This window comes from Hemicordylus capensis, chromosome 1 (genome assembly GCF_027244095.1).
Source record: "Hemicordylus capensis ecotype Gifberg chromosome 1, rHemCap1.1.pri, whole genome shotgun sequence".
Taxonomy (NCBI): Eukaryota; Metazoa; Chordata; class Lepidosauria; order Squamata; family Cordylidae; genus Hemicordylus; species Hemicordylus capensis.
In genome coordinates, this window is record NC_069657.1 from 192836455 (window position 1) to 192849018 (window position 12564).

A 12564-nucleotide genomic window follows, 5' to 3' on the forward strand; every position below is an offset into this window, starting at 1 on the left:
TTCTAGTAGCCCTGGGGTAAGCCATTATGACAACAGTAGGCTGCATATCATGTCAACCACTGGCATTTCTGGCCCACTTCTGGTGTTATGCTCATGGGCTTAACATGGGTAATGATGGGCTAAATGTAACATGTAGTATTTAACCCCCCACCCCTACTTTCTCTTTGAATGCAACAGCTGTCAGGCAGGGGTACCTCATCTAAAGAGTGCCTCATCTAAGGATACTGTAAGTGCGAGAAAGTAAGCTTGCCAATTCACCATGGAATATATTCCATCACGTTGCTGGGGCAAAATCCTCAGATGCTGGCATCAAAAGTTTACATGTATTGGCTTTGGTGACATTTTCTGCAAAGTTATTTCTGTTTGTGTATGGTAAGAAATTAGGTTTCATCACTTGTGATGGCTTGAAAGCTTTTATATCCAGTTTAATTAAGGAGAGTTTGAGCGATGGGGGCTGTAGACAGATCTGTAAACATCCTAATTGCAATGTCTATTGTCCCTGACTTTCATCAGAGAGTTGCAATATTTGGTGACATCTTGCTTCGGATTTGCAAGAAATGTCCCCCACCCCTACACTCCATGGGAATCTTTAGTATTCTTCTTGACTATGTACTTGGAACACTCAGCATTTAATGGAACTAGTCCAAAGTAATCAGAGAACTGACAATATGAAACGTAAATTGAATTTTGCCTATCTTAATTTCTTCCGTAATTTGGCATCAGTAACAAACAGGACGGCAGAGACACAATGCTCGTGAAATAAAATTTATTTAAAATGGTTCTTCTGGAATAGAATGTTGGATATGTTTTCATTTTCTACCTCCACCCCAGACACTACTTAATTTATGCTTTTTCCATCCCATTTCCATAGCAGGTAGCTGAATGTCTCCTAGAGCGTATAATTTTCTGCTTCTCAGAAATGTATAATTCATGCTGTTTCTTCTTTGCCGCCTTCTTATTTTATAAGATTTTTGAAAACACACACAAAAGCCCAGAAGGCTGGAAGGAAGCAATCCGGTGTTCACTTTCTTTCTATGCCACTGATGTGTTATGCTGGCGAGTGGCATTCAGGCCCCACACCTTTAGCTGCTCCAAATGGCTACATCACTTAGGATCACATCACGATCTTAGGTTTGGTGGTACCTCATCCCTTTCTGTGACAGGATGTCTGGAGGTGCACCACTCAGACTATATGCATTTCATTCATCCCCCTGCCAATCTTGACACCTTTCATGACTGAGGTTGCTTGTGCAGTCCAGTCCAGTCCTGGTTGTACATTATTCCTATCTAGGTGTACATTGTTAATATATAAGATGATAAGCTATGAAGCCACCTTCCAGTGAGTCAGACCATGGTCCATCCAGCTCTGTATTGTCTACTCTGGCAGGCTGCATCTCTCCAAGGCCTCTCCATCTCTTCAGGCACAGATAATTCCCAGCTCTATTACCTGAGACCCCTTTCGAGAGGAGATCCTAGGGATTGAACATAAGACCTTTGCATGCAAAGCCTTCACTCTACCACATAATTTAAATCACTAAACAAATTAGCTAGCTAGAAATTGAGTATGCACAAATCCAATGGCATTTTGTTTTTTCATGTTTTGCATCTTTTGTTCTATGTATGCTTTTTTTTTGGTTTGCCACCAAGAGATTATGCATCTACACCAGCTAAATACTAGTTGATTTATCACTGACACTGGTGTATTTCCTTTGACACTAGTGGTACATTCAGTGGAGTAAATAATTACTAGATCATAATAATTGCTGCTTGTCTTAAAATAAAATTTTTTAAAGCCTTTATCCTGGTTTGTTTTTAAATGAAAATAATGAAGTAATACGAGTGTGCATAGAGACTGAGAACAGTATTCATCTCTTCTCGTGTTTTGTTTCAAAATCACAGCAGCTCCCCTATTACTCATTCCTATGCATGAAAACAATTAGGGAAGGGTACTTTTTATATCTACTACATTTCTGATCAAGACATATGCTGCAACCCAGGGGTCATAACCCTGGCAAGATAAGCAACTGCAGTTTCCTCACCCTGATCTGGCTGCCAGGACTCACTAATAGTATGAAGCAGTAATATCTAGCATTTTTCATCACTGAAAGGAAAATATACAAGTTATCATGATGGAATTTTACTCCAGAAAAAATGACTGATGGACCACACAGAATCTTATCTTTCAAGTGGGTTAGCCTTAAATGTGACTGAGACCTTCATGTGCAAGGCTTACTGACTTTTCAATGAGATATTTAAGTCATCCATTTTGGTGTGGTATCAGCTCACTCAATATAACACAGAGATGTGCATTGTGCATAACAGGAATTTCTGAGGAAATCAAAGGTCCAGTCCAGACATTTGCCATTGGATTGGCATTTCTGTCAACAATGTAGTTCTAATAAAACTTTAAAAGTTCTATTAGAATTCTCCGTCTCCTTCTCCTGTTTCCACCTAGCATATTGCCTTCTATCTGATGATCCCAAGGTGGTTTATAAATGCAATAAAACATTTAAACCAGCAGTAAATCATAATGGAAACAATAATTTTTTTAAAAAAACAGCATCACAACAGAAAATCATCCCAAAACAAACAAACAGCCCTTCACCCAAAGAAAATCAGGTCCACAATCAAAGATATAAGAGGAGAAAAGGTAAAAGTAAAGTGTGCCGTCAAGTCGATTCCGACTCCTGGCGCCCACAGAGCCCTGTGGTTTTCTTTGGTAGAACACAGGAGGGGTTTACCATTGCCTCCTCCCTTACAGTATGAGATGATGCCTTTCAGCATCTTCCTATATCAATGTTTCCCATAGTCTGGGAAACATACCAGTGGGAATTTGAACCAGCAACCTTCTGCTTGTTAGTCAAGCATTTCCCCGCTGCACTGTTAGGTGAACAAGGAGCAACAAACAATGAATTTAACCAATCATTTCTTGTTAACAATGAACCCCCAAATCTTGGGTAAATATCAACATTTTTAGGTGCCTGTGGAAGGCCAGTAGAGAGGGAACATTACAGATCTCAACCAGCGGGACCTTCTGCAATTGGGGGTAGCAGCAGAGAAGGCTCTGTAGCACATACTCAGTAATCTTGCTTCTTGAAGAGTCAACATGTGAAGCAGAGAGTAAGGGCAGAGTCATTCTGTGAATCAGTGTCCTCATGGAGCAAAACCTCCCCCTGCAATTCACCTCAAATGTTGTTCACTAATGCAGGTGGGTCAATTGCCTATGGCTGCTAGAGGGCCGGATTCACCTAGTGCGGGGCCTGCAGCATAAGTTATAAAGGGGCCCTAAATTATCCAATTAGATATTATAATTCCAATATCTCTGGTTCTATTGCTCATTGCTATTTGCAATGGGGGGAAATTAATGAAATATGCATTTGAAAACAAATAGTTTATGTAAATAAACATGTGAATGTCAGGAATAAAAAAGTATGATTTGCCAAGCAGCAAGCCAAGACCATATCAACAGTTTATGTTACAAAAGCTAAGCAGCGGTATCAACAAAGACTAGTGAACAATGAAATATTTATGTGACTGTTGTGGCTATGAGCGTGTGCGGATCACATGCACTCAACAACCAACTTGAACTAGGAATAGTGTTCTGAAAATTATCTGTTTAATTGATTATTGAAATTCATTTTAATTGAGGTTGTGAGGTTGAACCTCACAGTCTAATCCAAACTTGCATGTTCCTGAGCTGGTTCAGACTACCGAAAATCAGGAAAAAAATGAGGAATCATGAACTGAGTCATGCCACATAAAACTGTTGAAACATCCACCACATCTTCTCATCACTAACCACATCCACAACACTCTCTCACATCACACCACACTTTTACATAACACTCATCAGTCTAAACATATACTTAACTCATTCCATAAAGTTAAATTTGAATGAAATTATTTATTCGTATCATGTTATTAATGACGTCCATAATGACTACGTACGACTTCAGTCATGCTCGAGGAAGAACACCATGACGAGTTCGTATGTGTATTTTCTCTTTCCCCTTTCCCCCTCAAAGCAGGCATTTATGCATGGCACACAATCACACTTGCAAGTCACAAAGTGACAGTAATTAATTGACAGCCACTGATATATGACTGTGTCCAGCCCTGGAGTCACACATCCCTTGTGGGCTCGCCGTGCTGGCGCACCCTCCAGCGGCGTAACAGCGCACACTATAGCGGCTTGGGAGCATGGGAGATAGCACAAAGGACACCACGCCTACACACAACACAGCAAGGAGCCAACCAACACATGCCTGCACACACAAAATCAATTTGTGAATCATGATAAATAATGTTAAGTACTCGGACTGCACACGCAGAACCCACAACACGTACCATGCAGCATGCAGCACCCCAGCGTTGCCGGATTGTGAGAATACGGTGAGATGCCGATTTCACCAGACAGCTTGCAAACGTTTAGTGTGGGGCCCTTGAAAATGCGGAGCCCATAGCATATGCTACTTTTGCTACTAGGTTAATCCAGCACTGGTTCACAACTCATGTGGTGAACTCTAGCAGCCAATATGGCAACAGGAGTTTCTGGGAAGTGTGTCATGGGGATGTGAATTCCTGTGGTGAATGGGAAATCAAGATTAGTTCAAAAATGCTGAACAGTTTAGGTTTTTGTAACAGACAATACTATAAGATGGTGGTAGCATTCAGGATCGAACTGGAGTGGGTTAAAAAGTATAAGGCATCAATCTGTCTAAGAAAACACAACTATCTTATGAAAAAGATTGCCAGTCACAACTGTAAACAGACCCACTTAAGTCCTGGCGGCATTCTAACAAGAGACATCTGAGGACTTTCTGGAATCCTGTTATATGCCATCTAATTTAAGAAGCGTGAAGAGAAGGATAAATTAAAAAAAAAAAGCTCACATTTCATTGCTGCTCCAGTTTCAGCAATGGGGGCTGGCATCTTTTAGCTACCCATAGAATAGAGAGTCCAGTTAAGCTGCTGCTCTGCCAGCAGGAAGAAGTAATAAGAGCAAAAAGGAACCATTTCTGTCAGACTTGCATGCAAGGTTGCTGTGGCAATTGGCGTTTTATGTTTCGGATTTGAATGCCTCCCTCACTTAAAGACTGTGTAACTCACCATGCTGTGTATAAACAACCATATATCTTTTTACATGGCGTAGAAGTGCCGTGTCTCATTGTCCTGTTTACGATCAGCACCTGAAATCCTGGCAGTCTAATCTCTTTGTCTGGATTATTTTCTTTTCTCGGTGCTGAGCTACCTGGGAATGACTTAAGTGCACTTTCGGGTTGTTACAGATAGGTACGTTTGGGAAATCAATTTCTGACTCCTAAGCAAGAGTCAACTTGACTCACTTACCCTCATTGCTATTACATTTGGTGGAAGGATGCTGAAGTTCCAACAATGTACTAGACTCCGAGTACTTAACATTATTTATCATGATTCACAAATTGATTTTTCCCGTCCTACATATCTATAACAACCAGTTGGGGTTTTAAAATGCTATCTTTTTAAATATGCTAATGAATAAGACTGTGATTTATAGCCTTAGAACAAACACTCCGACTACAAGCCAGCACTTTAAAAGAACTCTGTTGTACCATGAATTCTTTAATTTGCCTTGTTTTATTCTCTCATTTTTTATGTATACACTATCCTTTTACATACTGTTATTTTAACCCTCCCCTCGCGTTTCCCCCAGCACCTCCCAGCAGGTTCTCTCCTTTTTATTTCCTGCTGCTATAGCAACACCATAAATTGCACCAATATTGTAGGTCTGGTTCTGCAGATAATAGTGTTAGACCTCCAGGCCAGTTAATACAGGATCGTAAATTAAGCAGAAATCCTATGTATGCTTGTATGTGCAAAGAAGTACCAATGAATTCAGTGGGATTTACTTCTGAGTAAATAAGAAGCGCAAGTAAGAGTGCCTGAGAAAAAGAGACATTATCATATTGCTTGGAGCAGGGTTACCCAACCTCTGGTACTCCAGATGCTGCAGAACAACCTCAAATCATCCCCAGCCACTGGGGATGATTTGAGGTCGTTCAGCAACATCTGGAGTACCAGAGGTTGGGAACCCCTGGCTTAGGGTGTTATGGTGCCTTGGTTTCCCCACTTCTCAAAGCTGAGAGGGAGGTTGCAGTGCACCTTGGATCCTGGTTTCCTTTGGTGGAGAGATTACAAAGACACCAAAAGTGTCTTTGTAATATTTGGCTATTTGCCCAAATATGCAAATTGAGCACTGGTTGTTGTTGGTAATACTAGAGCATTCCTAAAAGCAAGCAGCAGATAACATCAGGTTCCAGAGAGTCTTCCTCCTAATGCCAAAGCATCTGCCTAGGTGCTTCCTCTGTAAATCCAACAATTAATCTGTCTCCCTGTATTTGTCGCAATTGAGCTGCCTGAAACTGCTCAGGAGGAGGGAGGGGATAATGAAGAGAGGGAAGAGCTGCCTTATGCTTTCCCATCAGTCTCTTCTGTCAGAATGATGGGAGGCTCATCACTACAGTGATGATGCAATCCTTAGTAGCAACAGAGCCTCTCCTCCTTCACTAGCAGCATGCAGGACGTTTGAGGAAAGATTGAGCAAGTGTGCATTAGGGGTGTGCACGAATAAAAATCTGTGATTCGATTCAAGGTCAAATTGAATCACAGACCACTGAATTGATTTGTTGAAAGCAGCTGCCTTGGCCAGCTGCCTTAATGAATCAGCCCTAAATCCCCTGAATAGAGTAGGGTGATTCACACGCCAAATTGAAGCCCACTTTGCTGGGAAAATGGGCCTCAAAATGGCACCCCCCCAGGGAGGGCTGTCTACCATTTGGGATCGGTGGGTAGACTAACCTTACTCTCCAGACTTGGCATGTCAGCCCACCTTGGAGGGCAGGTCTACCTGGGTAGACCTGTCCTCTGTGGTGAGCTGACACGTTAGGTTGGGAGCGGAGAGTTGGTCTACCCACCGATTCCAATTGGTAGAACAGCTCTCCCCAGAAAAGTACCATTTTGAGGTCTGTTTTCCCAGAACAATGGGCCTCAAAATGGTGTTCCTATCACCCGAATCGATTTGGGTCAAATTGAAGGTGATTCTCCTTGACCCTGAATTGGGCCCTCTATTTCGAGGGTGATTCGATTCAGGGTCAAATATACAAATTACTTCTGATTCAACCCAAACTGATTTGATGGCAAATCAATTTACACACCCCTAGTGTGTGTGTTCTGATCTTGGATCAGCGGGGCACTGTACTGTATGTAAGCCACTCACCCAATAGCTGTCTATGACAAGTCAATAAAACAAACAAGCACACAAACAAATGGATACCATGCCTCCCATACATATTAACCTCTTGCTAGTTTCACCTATATTAGCCCCCATTTCAGCAGTGTGACACATGCTTAGTCGTATTATATACAAGTACATTGGGCAAAGGGCTGCTTCACATGTCCTGCAACAGCAAGGGATGATTTCCCCTCATGTGTATGTATAGCTATACACAGGGTAAACAAAACACTCCTTGCTGTTGCCGAACATGTGAAACAGCCTTTCACTCAAATTATTTGAGTACAAGATGTGTAATAATTCATGATATTCTTCCTTTCTTGAAGGAGTTCAGGGTGGCACATGTGGTTCCTTCGTCCGTCCTTCCTTTTCTTCCTCACAACAGCCATATGAGGTAGATTCAGCTAAGAGAAAAAGAAAATGACCGTGTGTATGTGTGTGTCCATGCAATGGAGAGATGCAATTGATCTCAACTCTTTGGCATGTGTACTGTAACACACATGGGTTGTACACATACACTTATTGCTACCTGTACATATAATGGCCTCAATCACATGAAGCTAGTCATGTGCCATATCAGAAGATGCCTTGAGTCAGTTTAATCATGTGCAAGTGGACATCATGATTCAGATGCACTTCCAAAGGTATGCATGAAAACCAGCTTCCACGTTTTTTCCAGACCATGCTGCACCTTTCCAGTCTCAGTGTCATCTGCACCTCTTTAACGTCTTGAATTGAATGCTGCTATGTGCTCTATGTGGGGCTGCCCTTGAAGACCACTCAGAAGCTAGGGCAGAGTTATGTTGCCTGCTTCTTTGGAAGTATGGGAAAGAATGAGACCATTTGACCAGTTTTTCAGTGAAAGCCCTATGAAAGCCTTTCATGGCTTGGGACCCACATACCAGGGGTGTGCACGGAACCAGTCTGGACGGGACTCAAACCTGCCCTGGCCAGTTCGGTCCAGCACCCCCTCGAACCCCCTGTGTTTGGTCCAGTCCGGGGGGTGGTGGTAGTCACAAACATTTTTTAAAAATTTAATTTTTTTAAACCTACCCCCTTTGGGGCAGTTGCTGGAGGCAGTGGCGTGGGGGGAGGGCGTCAGTGGAGGTTCCCCTCACCCCATTGACCTGCCTTACAGCCCAAACCGGCCCATTCAGCCGGTTCTTTGGCCCGTTGAGGCCTTTCCCCTCCGGCGCAGTGGCCATTTTGGAGGCCACTGAGTCCGCGATTGGCCTCTGTGTGACCCAGGCCATGCAGAGGCCAATTGTGCAGGCACAGCAGCCTCCAAAATGGCCACCACGCCAGAGGAGGAAGGCCCAAATGGGCCAAAGAGCCGGCAGAACGGGCTGGTTTGGGCTGTAAGGGCGGCCGGCGGGGGCAGGGGGAACCTCTGCGGATCCCCCCGCCACTTCCAACAACTCCTCCGAAGGGGGTAAGTTGTTGTTGTTGTTGTTGTTAATTTTTTTTAAAAAGTCCACAAACCCTCCTAACAGTTGGGGAGTGTTCAGTTTGGGGTCGGACTGAACAGGGGATGGTTCGGTTCGATCCCAAACCATTGAACCTGTTTACACATCCCTACGACATACCTCAGAAACCTTCTCAACACAGTTTTTAAATCTCCAGTTAAGATCTTGTCTGGGTGTCCATCTTTCTAGGAGCTCAAAGCAGCCCCATCAAGAAGCTGGGCTTTCTCAGTGGTTTCTCTGGAGTACTGGAACCGCCTCCTACAGGAAGTGTGACCTGATGGTGTCTGCAAAGGGTTATACACTTATTCTGGGGTTGGGGGAGCTGAAGCGATCTGGCTAGAGGTGACTGTTATATTTTTAATGCTAGGATTTTTAAAAAATATATATATTGTTGGGCTAATTTATTGTTTCAAACACTGTAGGAGAAGTGGGATAGAAATGTCCTGATTTACTAGGTAGAGGATAGAACTCCCTTGCTGGGATAGAGTTATAATAGACTTGCCCTGCCTACGACAATTTCCTAGTTTAAAGTGGCTACTTACCAGCAACAACAGACTTTATAACAGGGACACAAATACAGGCAGCAGACATTGCTGCAAATCTCAGTGCCTGCTCTGTCCCTGTATCTGCTCAAGCTATCATAGGACCTAATGACATCAGACACACGGGGGCTCGTTCATCTGCTCATCAATGCAATATATCACCTGTCGCCTGTCAACAGCGCCCTTCTCTGTCCACATAGAACAAACAGGTCTGTAGCTACATAAAAGAACAGAAGGACACAGATCGGAGATTTTAAAAATGGCAACACTCAGAAACCAGTGGAAGAACATTTAAGTCTCCCAGGACACTTGGCTGCTGACATGAAAGTCACCATTCTTTAGCAAGGGAGCTTCAAAGGAAAACTACAGTGCAAATCTACTGAATTAGAATTTCCCGAGAGGCCTGACTGCATTTGCACAGGCTTGAACAGAAATAATGGGTTTCTCTCACATTACAGGGTTATCTTAAAACCAGCTTGGAGGATTTTATCAATTACTGCGATTGTGAATTGCCATTGTGCTTATCTTATTTACATGGAATTGTCACAGACTTCAAACTTATTCAGACATTGGGCTGATACAGATGATACTGTTCTAGCACTTGTGATTAGGGAAGGGCTCCACCAGGAGTGTGGCCTTTTGCACATCCACTGAAGTCTTGACACATTCCCAGTGTATCCCATTATCTTGTGGGGAGGCTGTTCACCTGAATGGTCTCTCTACATGTTTTCCAAATGTCTGTTTAATCCAAATACTTATTTAAGAGTCCTGGAGCCTGTACTTTTCAACTTTCCCCTCTATACTTCTGAATTTTAATTTTTGCAGAAAAGTCCAAAAAAGGCGGGGGGGGGGTGTACCAAAAAACTCCACACAAAACCCAGATAGAGTTCAGCTCAGGGACAAATATAACACTTCAGTTTTTGGTTTTTTTATTACTTCACTTTAGAAATTTTAAAATACAATAACAATATAACTTGGAGGATGGAGTAGAAGTGATGTTTGTCACATTTGCACATGGCATGAAGTTGGGGATGATGGGTAGCTAATATCTTAGAAGACAGAATCAAGATTCAATCTGATCTGGACAGGTTCAAATATTGGGCCAAAACCAACAAGATGCATTTCCACAGAGAGAAACGTAATGGCCTTCATTTGGATAAGAAAAATCAAATGCACAAATATAGGATAACGGAGACCTGGTTTGGCAGCAATACAAATGAAAGGAACCTAGGTGTCACATTAAATATGAGCTAACAGTGTGATGCAGCTGCTAAAAAAAAGCTAGGCTGCATTAACAGAAGCATAGTGTCCAGATCATGAGAAGTAACCTCTCCACTCTATTCTGTGCTGGTCAGACCTTGCTTGGAATACTATTTCTAATTCTGGGCCCCACATATTTAGAAGGATAGTAATAAAATGAAACGGGTTCAGAGGAGGGCAATAAAGATGGTGAGGGGTTTGGAAAACAAGCCCTATGAGGAGCAGTTGAAGGAGTTGGGTATGGTTAGCCTGGAGAAGAGAAGACTTAAGGGGAGATATGATAGCTGTCTTCAGAAATCTGAAGGGCAGTCACAAAGAAGGAGTGGAGCTGTTCTCTGTTGCTCCTGAGAGAAGGGCCAGAACCAATGGGCTGAAATTATGAGGAAGCAGATCCATGTGAGACACTAGGAGGAGTTTGCTGAATATAAGAACTCTCTGCCATTGGAACAGTCTGCTTCACACAGTGGTGGGCTCTCTGTCTTGAGGTTGTCAAAGAGAGGCTAGGCAGCCATCTGTCAGGGATGCCTTAGCAGTTTCCTGCAATGAGTAGATGGTTGGATTAGGAGGCCTCCAAGGTCCCCTCCAACTCTAAAATGATATGATTCTATGACGTTGGTGCAGCCAAATGCCATGCACTCTATAGCGTCCATTCTTTTGTCTGGAAGAAGATTCTGATTTTGAGGTCCTGACTCTCTGTCATCAGAGCTGGTCTAGTGCAATGATTAAGGGACTGAGCTACAGATCAGGAAGGAAGTCCCTGGTTTGAATCTTGCTCTGTCTTAGGCATCTCTCTCTCTCTCTCTCTCTCTCTCTCTCTCTCTCTCTCTCTCTCAGAGCCTCTGCTGTCCCATCTGCAATACACACCTACTGTAAGGTTAACAACAAGATTGTCAGTGTGGAATGCTTTGAACACTCAAGGGTGCTATATTTGTATTGCTGATAGCCAAAGGTAACTGGAACCCTTTTCATGAAGTCTCCTTGAAAGGGACCAGCTTGTGACTAGTGCATGCTAGTGATGAAAGCACTTTATAGTAATGAACCCCACACTGGCAGATTGGATTGTTTGGCAACAGCACATCAAAAAAGCAAAGCAAAGCAGAGTCATGCTTTTTAAAGTGGCCGTCTTTATAAAACCAATCAATTGGACGCTGCTAAATTGCAATTTGAACATTTATTTGGACAGCCACCTGCTGTAACAGTGGGTCCCTCAGGCCTATTTTTCACATGATTACCTGCCTCCAAAAGCTACATAGCCTCTGGTTTATGCTTAGACACGTCATTAGCCACTGAGCGCCACAAGAGGGCTCTTCCCATAATTATTTTCTAGAAGATCAGAGCATCTCTGCTCAAAGAGTTTAGGTTTAATCTCTTACCTGAAGTGAATTTTGGATCTTTATTGCAGTCGTTTAACTGGCTCTGAACAGGTTTGAATGGCCATCTCATCATTTTATTTTCAAGCAGTCTTCTGCTTTTTTAAAAAAGGAAGCAGTTTTATGGGATTTTTATAGAATTTGTGGGATTGGATTCCACTTCTTGAAATGGGGCATCAAGTGGTTTGGTGTATAAATATAAGAGTAAAAACTCCCCAGGGTCCATAATGCATCTTCCCATGGATGCTGCTGCTTTTCTTCTACACAGTTCCTGAAGTTACATAGCGTCCCACTATGTCTTCTGTTTAGACATGGTAAGAAGAATTACAAATGGGTTCACCTTGCTTGAATGCACTGCAAAAATAAAATAAAAAGGAAAGTCTCCAGAAAATGCTGTTCCCATATTAGGAAGATGAACTCTAAGATTCATGAGGAGTTTTGGTCATTGTTCACCAACCAACCGATACTTCATCTGTCAAACACCAGTCAATAATACAAGCCTGCCCAAGAACTTTTTTCCACTATGGAGGCTCTCCTTTGGGTATCTCTGTAGATGGAGAGGGTCCTGGGAGAGGGTCTTCTCAGTTGTGGCACCTAAGCTCTAAATCAGCCTCCCAAAGGAGGTATGCCTGAAGCCCTTCACTGGCAATTTTGTT

At 42.8% G+C, this 12564-nt stretch overlaps 1 long non-coding RNA gene across 4 annotated transcripts in view; it reads right to left on the reverse strand.

Annotated features, from left to right (window-relative positions):
* Positions 1-6956: 6956 nt before the first annotated feature.
* Positions 6957-12564, reverse strand: part of LOC128331304 (uncharacterized) — a 72456-nt gene continuing 66848 nt past the window's right edge. For all 4 annotated transcript variants that reach the window (XR_008310275.1, XR_008310277.1, XR_008310276.1 and 1 more), the window contains one exon: positions 6957-7674. This is a non-coding gene — a long non-coding RNA (uncharacterized LOC128331304). The remainder of the gene's footprint in view (positions 7675-12564) is intronic.